The sequence below is a fragment of the Pteropus alecto genome, unplaced genomic scaffold, assembly GCF_000325575.1.
Source record: "Pteropus alecto unplaced genomic scaffold, ASM32557v1 scaffold398, whole genome shotgun sequence".
NCBI lineage: Eukaryota > Metazoa > Chordata > Mammalia > Chiroptera > Pteropodidae > Pteropus > Pteropus alecto.
This window is the reverse complement of record NW_006442497.1, coordinates 2,129,333-2,144,332: the sequence shown is the minus strand read 5'-3', so window position 1 is coordinate 2,144,332 and position 15,000 is coordinate 2,129,333. Positions and strand designations below refer to the sequence as shown.

The 15,000-nt window shown below is 42.5% G+C and overlaps 1 pseudogene; it reads left to right on the top strand.

Moving 5' to 3' along the window:
* The window catches only part of LOC112471480, a 119-nt pseudogene extending 77 nt beyond the window's left edge, over positions 1 to 42 (top strand).
* Positions 43 to 15,000: the final 14,958 nt, after the last annotated feature.

Genomic DNA, 15,000 nt, shown 5'->3' with positions numbered 1-15,000 from the left:
CTTGGATGGGAGACCACCTAGGAATACTGGGTGCTGTAGGCATTTAAAAAAAAATGAAAACATTTCCAGGGCAGAGATCCACTGGCTTAGAAAGAGTGAGGTGCTTGTTCCTTGGCCAAAGTCCTCTGGCCATCAGGTGAGATGGAAGAAAAGCTTTCAGAGTGAGAAACATAGTCATTTGGGAGACACCTATTCTTCATTGTGTTAGAGGTGATATATCAGTCAGGATGATACGATTGGACTCAAACTGGCTTAAACAATAAACTATATTGGCTCACATAATGTGAAGTCCAATTTTTCAGGCCAGCTTACTCCAGTGGCTCCCAGGTCCATTTTTCTGCACTCCTCTCATTTGTGGGAACTCTTGCTTGGTATTTGCTTGGTTTTATGGAGGCAAGAAGGAGCTAGCAGTTTCTGGCGTCACATCCACACATTATAAAATCCAAAGGAAGAGAAATCTTCTGGAGGCTTTTTCATAGAACAAGAAATCTTTATTCTCGGTCTTTCAGCAACCCTCTACCTGTGTTTCACTGGCTCCAGTTGGGTCATTTGTCCTTTCCTTAACAAGTTGATGGCCAGGGGATCCTACTGCTGACAGGCTTAACCCTCTCATGTCTGAACTGGTGGTAAGGAGATTGGGATTGCCCTGGTTGAATTAGAATAGTTAGAGCTCATCTAAAACACCTGAGTGCTGCATTGTGGGAGAGAGTATATTGGCTATAACAAACCACTTAAAATGTAGTGGTTTAAAGTATCATCTACTTATTTAGTTCAAGTTTTGTGTGTCAGCAATTCAGGCTGTGCTCAGCAGGATGGTTTTTCTATTGAGCCTGGCTCTCTCATCAGCTGATGGACTAGCTAGAGTTGGGTGGTTTAGGATGGGGATGGCTGGGTTGAATGGAGACTCTCCTCAACGTTTTCATCCTCCAGCAGGCTAGCCTGGGTTTGCTTACATGGTCATCTCAGGGTATTAAGAACAGAAAGAGAGGACATGTCCCATGCATAAACACTTTTCAAAAGTCTTCTTGCCTCGTATTTGCTACTATTCGATTGGCCAAAGCAAGTCACATGGCAAGCTCAGAATCAGTGGTGGGTGAGGAGGGAAGATAACTCAGTGCAGTGGATACAAGAGGGAATGAACAAAGCTGGAGCCATATATGCAGCAGTTTACCACAGTGAGGAGAACTGATGTTGGGAGAGAGTCACAGTTTCTACAGAGGATGAAGATGGAAATGGTGGTTCTAGAGAAAGTGCAGGATGTAAGACACTTTGATTTCAATATAACAGGGCTTAAATAGGACACGTTGGAGGAAATACTCAGGTGCAGTATACATCTAGAGGGAAGAAGGGTTAATTAAGCCTATTAGGCAGGGAGAAAGGGGTTTGCATTTAGGACTGCAAATAAGGATTAAGGGAACTTAATATTTGTTCAACTTTTAAACAATGACAAGCTCTGGACTAGGCATGTTGCATGCATTGTCTCATTGAATCTTTATAAATGTAAATGAAGAATCCAGACTCAGAGATGTTAAGCAACTTGGTCAAGGCCACACAGTGAATAAGTGTGGATTTGAACCTAATTCTCTCTGGTTCCCAGGCCCGAAGGAGCCAAGACTTGGCTGAGGCAGAATGGCAGCAAAAGAGAAGGAGAGAAATGGAGTGAAGGAATGCTGAACTGAAGGGATTTGTAGCATCAGCTCATCTCAATGTTGGGCAGAGTGAGCCTGAATGAAGATGCCTTCTGCCAGCATGGAGTCCTGGACTGTGAGTTCCAAGGACCACATTTCTGCTCCAGCCCTCCTGCCCTGTAGTGTCTGGAGAGTAATAACACTGATGGGGTATGTTCTGTGTGCCAGGTGCTGTGTTAAAGGTTTTATAGCCATCATTCTCAGTCTCCACAACTGTACCAATGTGGGAGGCATTGCTATCATTCCCCATTCTACACACTAGACAACTGCAGCCAGAGCATGAAGTAACCTGTTTGTTTTCACAGAGTGAGTGGAGAAGCAGGGCTTGAAGGCAGGGCTGTGGGGCCCAAAGTTCATGCTCTGAAATGCTCACCACACTGCCTCACAGAGGGAACATGTGTGCCAAAGGTAAAGGTGGTGGGAGGCAAAGAGCCTGGATATAGAGACCTTCACAGAGAGGTATGTGAAGCATCACCATCATAAACATGTGGTGGCTTATTACTATAGGCCAAGGTTAGGACTAAGTATTTTATATATCTTAATTAATCCTCAAATATACTTGGGGATAGATACTATTAGTTTGCCCATTTTAGAGATCAGGAAACTGAGGATCAGAGAGGTAAATCCATTTGCTAAAAACCAAATCACACCACTAACAAGGCCAACCTAGTCCTGGTTAACCTCAAAGCCCATGCTAAAAACCATAACACAGGCCAACCTGGTCCTGGTTAACCTCAAAGCCCATGCTTACCCACTGTGCTATCCAGCACTACATTATCGATCATATTGTGCCTCCTTTCCTGGTTGAGTCTGACAGTCACATCGAGGTGCTCTTCAGTTGTTCATAGGAGAAACCAAGTCTCAGATTTCTAAGGACTTGGGACTTAGTCCAATGTGAGAAGTCCAGATGCAGTCTCTCTGTGAGAGAGGCATGGGTGAGCTCCAGACCACCCCATTCTGGGAGGAGCGTGCCTATGAGCATGGATAAACTAGATCCGGTCCTTATGCACACTGTGCTTTTCTGCTTTTCATGCTGTGCTATAAACCCCCAATGCTGTGCCAACAGGGCAAGCAGGAGCTGAACAAGGACTGTGTCCTCCCTCTGAATCAGATATTTCCCAGAACCCCTTTTCTCCCTGAAGTCATTAATAACAATCTTCATCCCTGTAACATCTGCTAATGATTTATTATTACATGGGTAATATAGCATTTTCATATACACGACATTTTTCATCCCAGGTTGAATTGATTACAAATGACTCACAAGCAAGAAGCATTTCCTCCAGCAATCCATGGCAAACAATGGTGCATTGTCCTTGCCCTGCCCCCTCACTTCGCACCTGAAGCAAGATTTTGCCGCCTTTCTCCAGCTTCTACAACTTTCCCTCATTTATCACCATTGCTCTAAATGAGTCATGCAAACCAACAGAAAAGGCCTCTGAAACTTTTGACTCAGAGCTTCCTGCTAAAAGCAGGTTCTAAAAATATGTGAGCCTTTCTTAAAGATTGAGTCCTAGTTTTTCATTGAATGGATGAAGAATGTTGCCTCAAGGTTCTCTCTCACCAGAAATCATGATGTCTTAATGATTACTGAAGGATCTTAACGTTCATTTAGTCAGTGAAGTAACAGAACGCTACTGGGTCAGAGCAGGGCCACACTGAGTGTCATTCTCCAAAATGGCATATTTTCTATAATTTTAAGGTCATAAAATAATAATAGCTAATGTTTATGTAGTTCTACTATGTGCCAGGCACTATTCTAAGTCACATATATATGATTTCATGATTCTTATGCAGCGATAGCTAACTGATGCAGAAATTTGTACCTGAAATGGAATGCTTCCATAACAAAAACCTGAAATACATGGCATTGGTTTTGAGACTGGGTGGCATGTAGTAAGGACAATGTTATAAGAAGCTGGTAAAATAGCACTCATGTTATGTAATCATGAAACATTTGGTAAAGCAGTCACTTGCAATAACCTGGAAGGCAGAAAAATGTACCTAAAGCATTTGTCAAGTTGGGTAAAGAGGTTTGAGGCAAGTTGTTCAAAATATAAGCTGCCTGCTATTAATTACATTTGAAAGAGATAAATTCAAGAAGGAATTGACTAGTTTGCAAGGATAATTTCAAGGTATTGTAAAGAGCCCAGAAATTACCAGGTTGAAAATAAAATGATTTTTCACCAAATCAAAGATGTGGCTATTGCAACACAGCCTTGGGGAGAAGACCAAATTTGGTGCTTTTTAATGTAAGATTTTGTGGGTTGTTTCACAGCAGTAGATGACTGGCAGCTAGGCACTCTACCAATCACTTTGGATGCATTATCTCATTTAATCCTTATAATTATCCCATAATATAATAATCCCATAAATGTAGTTTTATTATTATTCAAGTATGGTGAGGCCAACCAACAGATTAGAAAATGATTGCCATCGAAAGGATAGTTTGTAACTCACAATTCTGAAGAGGAAAGGTCATGCCATGCCAAATAGGGCCACCTGAGGAAGCAGTAGAGTCAGCCAGAAGACAGAGGGAAGTGGAGAAAATGTAGCAAGATCCTTAAATATGGTTTCCATGGGAAGGAACAGGCAAGACAGAATAAGCAGGTTTAAGACTGAGTAGTTTAAATAATTTGGGCTCTGGGGTATAGGGGCTGTCCTGAGTCATCTGGTACCTGGTCTTGGGGTTATTAGGGCAGAAAAATATTAGCCCTGAGAATGAGAGCCCAGTAGCAGAGGTGGTAGGGTGTACAGACTCTGGATTGGTTAATTTTCATATTGAAGACTTGGTTGCAGGCAAGTCCTTTATTATCTCTAGGAATTGGCTAGTCTTGGGAGGGGCAGTCTCTCCAGGGTCAGCAAGGCCTCAGACATGAAAGCATCAGAATAAATCGACATGTTATTCAGCAGGCACTAGATTCCTGCTAAAGAGAATCCTGCTCTATAGGGTCAGCCCCTGCATGACAGCTTCTCCACTGTAGTCACTGGCCAGTCCTCACAACCAGTCAGCCAGAGGGTCAGTCCCTCCCATTGATGTGCCAACAGCAATCAAGACTTAACTACAACAAGAGGGCACATACGGCCCACACAAGGGACACACCTGGAGCACCTGGCTCAAGTGATCAGAGAAACTGTACAATTGGGCTACACAGGACACCTACTATATAAGCCACAAAATAAATTCATAGATACAGAGAACATTTTGATGGTTACCAGATGGGAGGGCATTGGGGGAATGGGTGAAAAAAGGGAAGAGATTAAGAAATACAAATTGATAGTTGCAAAATAGCCATGGGGATTTAAAGTATAGCATAGGGAATATAGTCAATAATATTATAATAATTATTTATGGTGTTGGATGGGTACTAGATTTATTGGGGTGATCGCTTCATAAATTTTACAAATGTCTAATCACTATGTTGTACACCTGAAATTAATATAATGTTGTATGCAAACTGAAAAATAAAAAAAATTATTTTAAAAAGACATGCTTAATACAGTAGATGCTGTCATTTCCATTTTAAAGATGATGAAACTGAGGCTTAGAGAGGTCTTGAATTATGCTCAGGGTTACATAGTTATCAGAGGTAGAGCTGGGATTGGAACTCATTGGTGGGTTAGATTCCAAAACCCACGCTTTTAATCAGAAAACTGTTCTGCCTCTCCCCTCATAAATATCTGTGTTCTCTTTACTGTGATTATGTAAGGAGAGCATGAGTATGATAAGTGGAATAATAGTCCCTCAAAATAATACCTCTCAAAGATGTCTTTGTCCTAATCCCCTAAACTTGTGAATACGTGAGTTTACATGGCAAAGGGGGAATTAAGGTTGCAGGTGGATTTAAGGTTGTAAATCAGCTGACCTAGAGATAGGGAGATGATCCTGGATTATCGGGGTGGGGGACCCAATGTAATCACAAGAGTTATAAATAGAAGAGGAAGAGAGAAGAGTCAGAGTCAGAGTCAGAGAGAGACTGGAGAATGCTATGCTGCAGCTTTGAAGATGGAAGATGGGGCTATGAGCAGAGGAATACATGCAGTGTCTGGAAGCTGGAAAAGGCAAGGGAATGGACTCTCCTCTAAATCCTCCCGAAGGAATGCAGCCTTCTTGGCACCTTGCCTTTATCCCAGTAGATCCATTTTGGACTTCTGACCCCCAGAACTATAAGATAATAAATTTGGGTTGGTTGAAGCCATGAAGTTTATGGCAATTTGTTACATAGCAATAGGAAACCAGTAAAGTGAATATCTCTAACTAAGTGATTTTTGTGTATGTACACATGTGGTTTTCTAAGTGCGTATGTCTTTTCAAAAGTCTAAATGTCTGAGTGAAGGAAGTCCCTTAGGTGACCAAACGGAGGTGCAGAATCTAGGAGATTCCTGGGAGGGCTGCAGACTTTCTATCTTTTCCTTTATTAGATGACCTCAACCCAACACAGCACTGTAATTTAGTTCAACAAGTGTGATGTGTCAGAGAATCTAAAGGTAAGTATCTGAGAGTGGGCGCAGACATCTGTGTTCAGGTACTTACACATGCAGGTGGACATTCATATGCAGATGGACACATGCATATGAACACCTTTGTACATGCATGCATGTAGACAGGTGTTCTTATGTTTATGTATATGTGCAGGCATGGGAACACATGCACGTGCATATATGAGGCACATGAGAACACATGTGTATACTTCTATATGATGTGTGTATGTGTGTGTGCATATGTGTGTGTACCCTGTATTCACTTGGGGATCTCAGGCTTGAGATCATAAACCTTCTAACATTTCTAAGGGGCACCTTCATGAGCCAGGCCCTGGGCAGGGAGTTAGTGCGGGGCCACTGACAGGAACCATTAATTTGCCCTTTTCTCCCTGGGGTGGGAGAAAATGAAACTTGTTTTCCATTTCTACACAATGGGAAGAAGTGTATTGATTTTACTCACTTCTGATTGTTCACATTAGAGGCTTGTTTCTAAGTAATTGGTACCCAGATCATTTGTTTTACTGTGCAAACATATTTTACGGGTCACTTTTTCCCTTTAAGACATAGTCTTGGGTGAACCCAAAACGGGTCCATTTTGTAGGTCGGTGCTGCCCTGCATGGAAAGCATCTCTCGAAAAGCAAGTCAGCTCCTTTGGTGACCCCCTTTCAATTGTTTATTTGGTCATCCATTAATTTGTCTAAAAAATTGCGTTGAGTGCCAGTGATGTGTGGACATAATTCAGTGATTGGGGATGGGCTGTGGTTGAGGGGCATCAGCAGGTCCTTGCTTGCAGAACCATCACTCTGGGACTGACAACTCAGCCTAGAGGAAGCCTTCCTTCTATCCTCCTTAGGAAGCAGGAAGAAAATTCAGGGCTGAGGAAAAAATTAAGTAAGAGGGAACATGTGGGACAAAGAGTTGAAGCACCAGGCCAGCAAAGTCTCTTCCTCTAGCCTTTGCTCACCTGCACTGACATCTCAAAGGATGGTACCAGTTTTCCCATCCAGTCCTTTCCATGCTTAAAAAGAGTTAGGAGGATGCTTCCTTTCTCTGGCCCGCTCCCTCCCAGGTCCACATCTGACCCTTTTTTTCACATTCTGACTTGAGTTCAACACAAATTCCTTGTGATGAAATTTCTTTGAGGGCAGGAGCCATCCCCAACTCACAATCTCCATCTTCCCCAAGATAGATGTCTAATACCACCACTGATACATTCAGCTTATTCCACCTGCGTAAATACTGAGAGAGGTACCTGGGATGGAAAATGGCAACCATCACTCCCAGAGATGCTAACTATTTGTCTGGATACCTAGCACTGATCCCCCATCCCAACCCCTGTTTGTTGTCTCCCTCAGATTTTCTTAGTTTGATTCAAGGCTGATTTCATTTTTTTTAAGGGGAAGCTAAGAGTAGCAGTTTCTTCTCATTTTTCAAAGAGAGCGTGGGTTACTAAGCTTTAGTGCCATCTGCTACCACCCAGTGCAGAGAAGGGAAGATACAGGTCCAAAGGCAAGAAAGGGTTTCATCTTTTCATCCATCCCCAGAGGGGTAGGCTTCTTTCTGGTAGCCTTTAGGTCCCTGAGGAACTGGGTCTGCCTGTGTGCTCAGAGGAAGGTCCACCATTCTTCCAGGAGGCCTTAGCTGGCGCAACAGCAGTGACAGGTATTGAGATGTATCTCCTATCATCTCAGTGGAACTTTCTTATATAAGGTAAAGCAAAGAATGCTAATTGCCTTCAAAATAGCCATCTTTCTCTTTGTCCTTCATAGCAGAACCCCAATACTATTTTATATGGCAATGGAACTAACTAAAGGACTATGCTTTCTTGCAGCTACAGGTAACCAGTCGCTTGGGAACAGAAGTAGTTGTGTAGAGCTTCTGAGAAAGTGCTTTGACAGAGGGAGAGACAGTGAGTGGCATGTGACTTCTTCCTCTTTCCTCTCCTTCTGCCTGAAATCTGCCTGGAATGCAGATATAATGGCTAAAGCTCCAGCAGTCATTTTGGGTCATGAGTAGTCTTGAAGACAGAAGCCATGATAGTGCAGAAAGAGTGAAGATCCTCCGCTCCTCAATACCATGGAAAACTTTGTGCTACTTATCTTTTATATAAGAGAGAAATAAATTGTATTTCCAGTTTCAGTTACTGGTTTCTGAATGCGACTCCTGATGTATGAGGCTAATATAGTCATAGCTTTCATCAAGAATAGCTGGATATTCAAGGGCTGGGTGGCCCATGCACAAGTAATCTATCAATCTTTTAAAATTCTATTACTAAAATCCAAATATGCTCTTTTATTTCCAGCAGAGCATTGGGTCTAAAGCTAGACTGGTGCATCATAACAACGCTGCACCAGCCTTCTCTTAATTTAAGGCTCATAAGGATCTCACTAAATTGGGGATAGTGAGGTGACCAAAGGGAGAAAGCTTTATTATAAAGTGGCAGATACAAGGGTAGTCCAGGCCCCTCAAGGGGATTTTCCCAGAGACTCCTCCAGCACAGGTCTCCAGAACAAAGTAGCAACCAACATGGGTGAAGGTGTCAGGCATGGCAAGCAGCCAGGTTGTGCAGCCTCGCAGAGCCCGCTCCACTTCCCCGAGCCTGTGCATGAACATGTGTAGGGCTGACAGGCAGCACCTATTTGCCTGGATAGGTTACTAAAGTCAGTGCTTGTTCTGAATGGTTGGTGGCTGTGCCATGCTAGTTAACTATTTTGAATGTTACTCTTGCATAGTACAAGGCTTTTAAACCTGACAACCTCCTCCCTTGATGATGTATTACTTCATCTCCAGGTTCCCCCTGGAACCATGGCATCCACCTGAGTTCAAACTATGTGTTCATATAAATGATTTATTTTACACTTGTGCAACTCTCCATAATATTGAAAGAGGAGGGGAATGGCCTGAGCTTGTGAATTAAGGGGCCACGGAGGCCCTTGCTCCAAGTGGGTAATTCTCAGTCTCTTTCTGTTGTTTTCTTTAATTTCCTATTTGGTTGTCTTTTGATCAGTACAGGTATGCTTTGGCTGAAAATTAATTATATTCTCACTGTACAGCTAACATTTTCTCTGTGGCAAAAATAACAAGCTCTTTACCTTCAAACACAGACAGCCACCTATTGCATGATGTTGTGTCCTTCAAATGGCATTCTGCCTTCTGAAATAGATATCCACTCAGCATGAGCAAGTGCCAGCCCCTGGGCCTTTTCCAGTCTGCTCCCTTCTCTATGGTTGTTAATCTGGCCATTCTAGCCCCACCTGAGGCAAAGCATGGCTCCCACTACTTGTTATAATTCTTCATTCTAGTGACATGATGCCAGGCTTCTTGGACGCTCAGACCATTATCTCAGAGTTCTAAATAACTTCTGACCAGGGGTGAGTTCAGAGGCCCCTGCCGTCTACTTCCTAGAGTGGTTTTGGGGTGTGAGTCCTCAGGTGTCCCTTTAATAATTCCTTTTGGGCAGAAGTGGAAGTTCCCGTCCCTTCCATTACTGAGTTCTTCTGCTCATCTATTTTGCTCCATCCTGAATCTCACAGGTTCTATTCCCCTCATTCCAGTCCAGAGGAGGAATGCAATGCAAGACCATACAACGAGGAGGGGATCTCGGAAAGCTTCCCGATTCCATGAGAGTTTAAAGATATTCCTGGAGGACTTCCTATTCAAGATGATGAGCCATACACATATTATTTCCTCTCCTGTTGCTAAAATGATGATAGACTACATAGTATAGTCCCATAACAAGGAGGACAATGAGGGATTTAAAAATATTTCTGGAAGGCAGAAAGTGCCTAAATAAATACTGGTTGATGAAACAGAGTGGAAAAACTCCTAGAGCAGAATGCATACTAAGAGGGTATGGAGGAGGAGCGATGAGATGCTTAATAGAGCCCGGGGAAGGCCTCAAACTTAAGAGATGACAGGCAGGGCATTAGGCTGGCCTAAGGTGTGAGAGAGTGAGGCTGAAAACAGAAGGAATAGTTGAAGATCTGTACAACAGTTGCCCCTCACAACCCTCTCTCTCTCCTCCCAAATGTAAACTAGATGATAGTTTGAAATTTATCTCCAGGACAAAACAGAAATTACATCTTGGATAGTTGTATGAAGTATCTTGAAAAAATTAGGGCAGTGAGTGTGAGTTGGGGTCCTGAAGGAAGGTCTTTTGCCTTATAGAGTTTTGAAGGGGACTTGAATAATTGTGACTCCCTGGTCATTCATGTGAGTGAAACCTACCAGGTCATGTCCCCACCCCTGGATACTAAGCTCCTGACCAGGCCTCCAATCACTTCATTTATAAAAGTGAATGTATGACCAGGGGTCTCTAAACATTTGAGGAGAATCTGAATTAGTCAAGAGGCAGAGTGAGGTAAATCGAAAAGTTGACTTTAGGTGATTAGAGATGATTAGAGACTAGAAGAGAATGTACAACACACTTCCCATCCCAAGCATTCACCTACTTCCTGAACGTATTACCTTCCCAGAGTGGTCCTGCTAAAGATTTTCTCTCTTGGCTCCATGCAGGAAATCTACATGTCTTAGTTTGGCATCTCATTGGGTGTCTGAAATCTATGCTGCAATGTCCAAAATGGTAGTCATTCACCACATGGCTATTTACATTTAAATTTACATTAATTAAAATTAAACAAAATAAAAAATTAAGTTCCCCAGTCACACTAGCCACATTTCAAGTGCTCAATAGCCACATGTGGCTAAGGCTACCATATTGGGCAGTATAAATACAGATCATTTCCATCAGTGAAGAAAATTCCAGTGGACTGTGTTGATCTATAACATTAGGTCATATATATACAGCCAAAACTTGCATTTTAACATCGTTATATAGATTTATATACACACGAACATACATCAATCACTTCTTTTTAAAACAATTTAATTTATTTTATATATTTTTAAATTGCGGTATAATTTATGTATAGTAAAATGCACAAATCTTAAGTATACAGCTTGATGAATTTTTAATATGTGTATGCCACTGTGACTACCACTGAAATCAATACATGGAACATTTCCATCGTTCCAGAAAATTCCCTCATGCCCCTTCACAATCAATATCTTATCTTACCCTCTTACCCCTCTCCCAGGTAACCACTCTGAAATCTATCACCATAGATTAGTTTTGCCTGTACTTGAACTCATATATGAGGTCATACGATATGTAGTATTTTGCATCTGGTTCTTTCAGCATAATGTTTTTGAGATTCGTTCATGTTGTGTGTGTATGAGTAGTTTGTATTATTTTGTTGCTTAATCATTTTCCGTTGTATAAATATGCCAAAATTTGTTGATCTGTTTATCTGTTGATGGACATTTGGGTGCTCAGACCATTATTGCTCACTTTGGGCCCATTAATCAGAGTTCTAAATAACCTCCAACCAGGGGTAAGTTCAGAGGCTCCCAAAACCACACCTGGAAACTGTCTGTTTCCTAGTGTGGTTTTGGGGTGTGCTTACAATGGATAAATACACTATGAACTTTTGTTCTCAAGTCCTCTTGTGGTATGTTTCCCTCTTTAAGATGATCTTCAGGGACTTTCTGTCTCAGTCACCATTATCCTATGACTGCAGAGCTGACCTAGGATGGGGTTTTCTGGGTAAGAATTTGAAGGCAAATCTTAGCTGAACCTCTCTCTTCCAAGACAGGTGAGGAGGAGAATGGTGAGTATAAAATTTAAACAAGAAGAAGACAAAGGAAAACATTTGGAGCAGATTCATTGACGGCTGAAAAATGGGTTGATGCCTTGGGTGTTACTTTTGGTATTATTTACTTTGTAGGGTTTTGGTGCGAAATTGTGAGTTCTCACAAAAACAAGGCAGGGGGAACCTCAGGTCCTTAAGGGTCCTTGGGAATGAAACATATGTCACTGGACACTAGTGATGAGAAATTGGAAATAAAGGGTCTGCCATTTACTTGTTTCTGGTGCTCCCTGGTTCCTATTCAGCAACCCCCAGGGACGCTGTGCAATTCAGAAGACTGCATGTTAGATTTCAGGTGATGTCTGTCAGAATCCTCGTGCTGAACTCCACTCTGGCTAACAAGGGTATGGAGGAAGATGGTCTCAGGACTTTGCAGAGTGAGCATTCATTCTTTTCTGTTCAGGTTAACTCCACTGCCTTCATGACCTGTCTCCCTGGTTGAAATCCAGTTTCCCTCAGGGACAGCCATGGTGCAGGCTTCTAGACTATGAGCTGGTCTAGACTCAACTTCGTGCTGATTAGTCCTGGGAGCCATGGCAATGCTAGTCACCCTGTGACTCCAGCCTTCATCTGCACAGCTCCATGCCCTAGATCAGGCCTTGTTCCTTCTTACCTGACCAATGCAGCAGCTTTCTTGAGAGTTCCCTTGCCTCCAGGGTGGCCCATGCCAGGGTGATCATCTTAAGATTCAAATCTAGCCTATCATTTCCAACATTAAAACACTTCATTGGCTCTCAGTTGCCCACAGGATAAATCTAAACTCCTAGTTATGGCATAGAATGCCCTGCGATCTGGCCTAAAGTTGCCTTTCCAAAGCCCTTCTCTTGACTCTCTCATGTCTACCACACACTCCAGCTCTGCAGGGGGTTCTCCTAGCTCTCTGCCTATGCAACATAGGGCTGGGTAAAGGGCGAGGTGAGTGAGCACTTGCCACAGGTGCAAAATTTAAGGGGTGCCCCCAAACTAAGAAACCAAGATAAATAATATTTAAAAGACAACAAAATTAATGCAAAAAAAAAATCATGATGTACAAAGCATTGGAATTTTACACAGAGACAGGCTTTGACAGTGCGGTTCCAAGCCACATTAGAGCCAAGGCAATGGGAAAATGTGCATTCTTACATGTGTGCTTTTATGCTTTTTAAAAGAGTTCATTTAAATATTGAAAAATAGAAAAGTAGATGTATTAACACTTATGGCATTATTTTTAGTTTAAATATTTTATTTTTACTAAAACCAGAATTTATTATAATTTCACTTTCCTGGCTTTAACAGAAGCAAACACTTCAGTGATATTTGCAAAATCTAGATATTTTGCATCAGACTTTGCAGAGCACTGATGTAACAATGTCATCTTTTCCTGGGATGCCCCTGTCTCCTGTCTAGGTGGCATAGGGTAGTGGTTAGAAACAAGTCTTGAAACTGGGCCACATCAGTTCTGTATCCTGGCACCGCTACTCACTAGCTATGTGATTTTGGGCAATTCTCTGCACCTCAGTTTCTTTATCTTTAGAAGAGAGGTGATAATAACAGAAGCTCTCTAATAGGGCTGTTTTGAGGATTAAATGAGACAGTCCATGTAAAGCACTTAGAAAAATGTGAGGTCCAGAGTAAGTCCTTGAAAGAATAAAATGTGAGTTATTATCCTCCTCAGGTGTGTTCTTACTTATCCTTCAAAACCTAGCTTGAACTAGAGGAGCCATCTCTAACCATTCTAGGAAGAGCTAGCACTTCCCTCTTCCCTGGGCTCTTCAGACCTCTGTGCTTCCCTCCAGTATTTCCTTAACCACATGGCATCAACCTCTTGTCTTTATTTTCGGTTTCCACCACTAGCCCATGGGCAGCCCAAATGCAGTAACCATGGGGCATCTTCTGGAAAACCAAGGCTCAGCCATGCATGGTGAACTTGCTCTGCCAGCAAGGGTTCCAAGAAAGACAACTCTGTGCTCAGCTCTGGGCTTGCTCTGCTGTGAAGGAGAAAGACGATAAGTTTTCTACTCCCGGGAGGTCAAAGTCAGGAGAAGACTTGACTGACAGGACATACAGTGACCTAAAATTACAGGCCAATTTGGAATTCAGTGCCCAAATGGGCAGGGTGAGGGGTAACTCAGGGTCAGGAAGGCCTGACAGTGTTCTAGAGGAAGAGCCCAGGCCTGCCATCATTCAAAGGCCTTTGATGTTTCTTGGACACTGTGAAATGAGCCAGTCTGAGGAGTCATGGAAACTATAAGAGTGATCCCTGGGGTCTGAGCAACACTTCAAGCCCTGCATGGGGGCTCCTGGGTAGGGCTAGTATCCACCTTATAGGCATCCTTATAGTCAAAAGAGTGTTGTCCACTGGTTCTATTTTGTGATTTCCCACATCCTGGGATGTGGAAACAACTCTTCATCTGAGGAGGTTCCCACCCCACTGATTTTGCATCTAACCTCTATTCTAGGGCCTCTGGGACTGCTTCTTCTCCTTCTCTGTATCAGTCAGGCTCCAGCAGAGAAAGAGAAAACAGTAGGACACATATACATATATATGTGTACATGAATATGTACAGGTTGTATGTTTGTGTATTATTTCAAGGAATTGATTTATGTGATCAGAGTGCTAGCTGGGCAGGCCAGACCATCAGGAAGGACAGCCTGGAACTCTCAGGCATGAGCTGAAGCTTTTGTCCACAGGTAGATTTTCTTCTCCAGGGAAGCCTCAGTTCTGCTCTTAGGACCTTGCTCCTGATTAAATCAGACTTACTGAGAGTATTGAGAATAATCTCCTTTACTTAATGTCAGCTGATTGTAGATATTAATCGCATCGACAAAATATCTTCTTAGCAATATCTAGATTACTGTTTGATTGAATAACTGGGGACTATCACCTAGACAGGTCAATGCATAAAACCGACTATGGAATTTCCACATATATTTCCTGGATGTATGGATGAAGAAGAAAACAATTCAGTTTCTTGTCTCCTGTGTCAACCGAGAGGCAAGAGTAAAAGGGATTCCCATGGGTTACAGTTGAAGGAGGTGATCACAGACTCCCCTCAATAACTCAGGTAGAAGCCACACTCTCACAAAAGTGGTGTGGACATCCTCAGTCCCACACATAGTCCCACAGATAAAGCACTTCTTT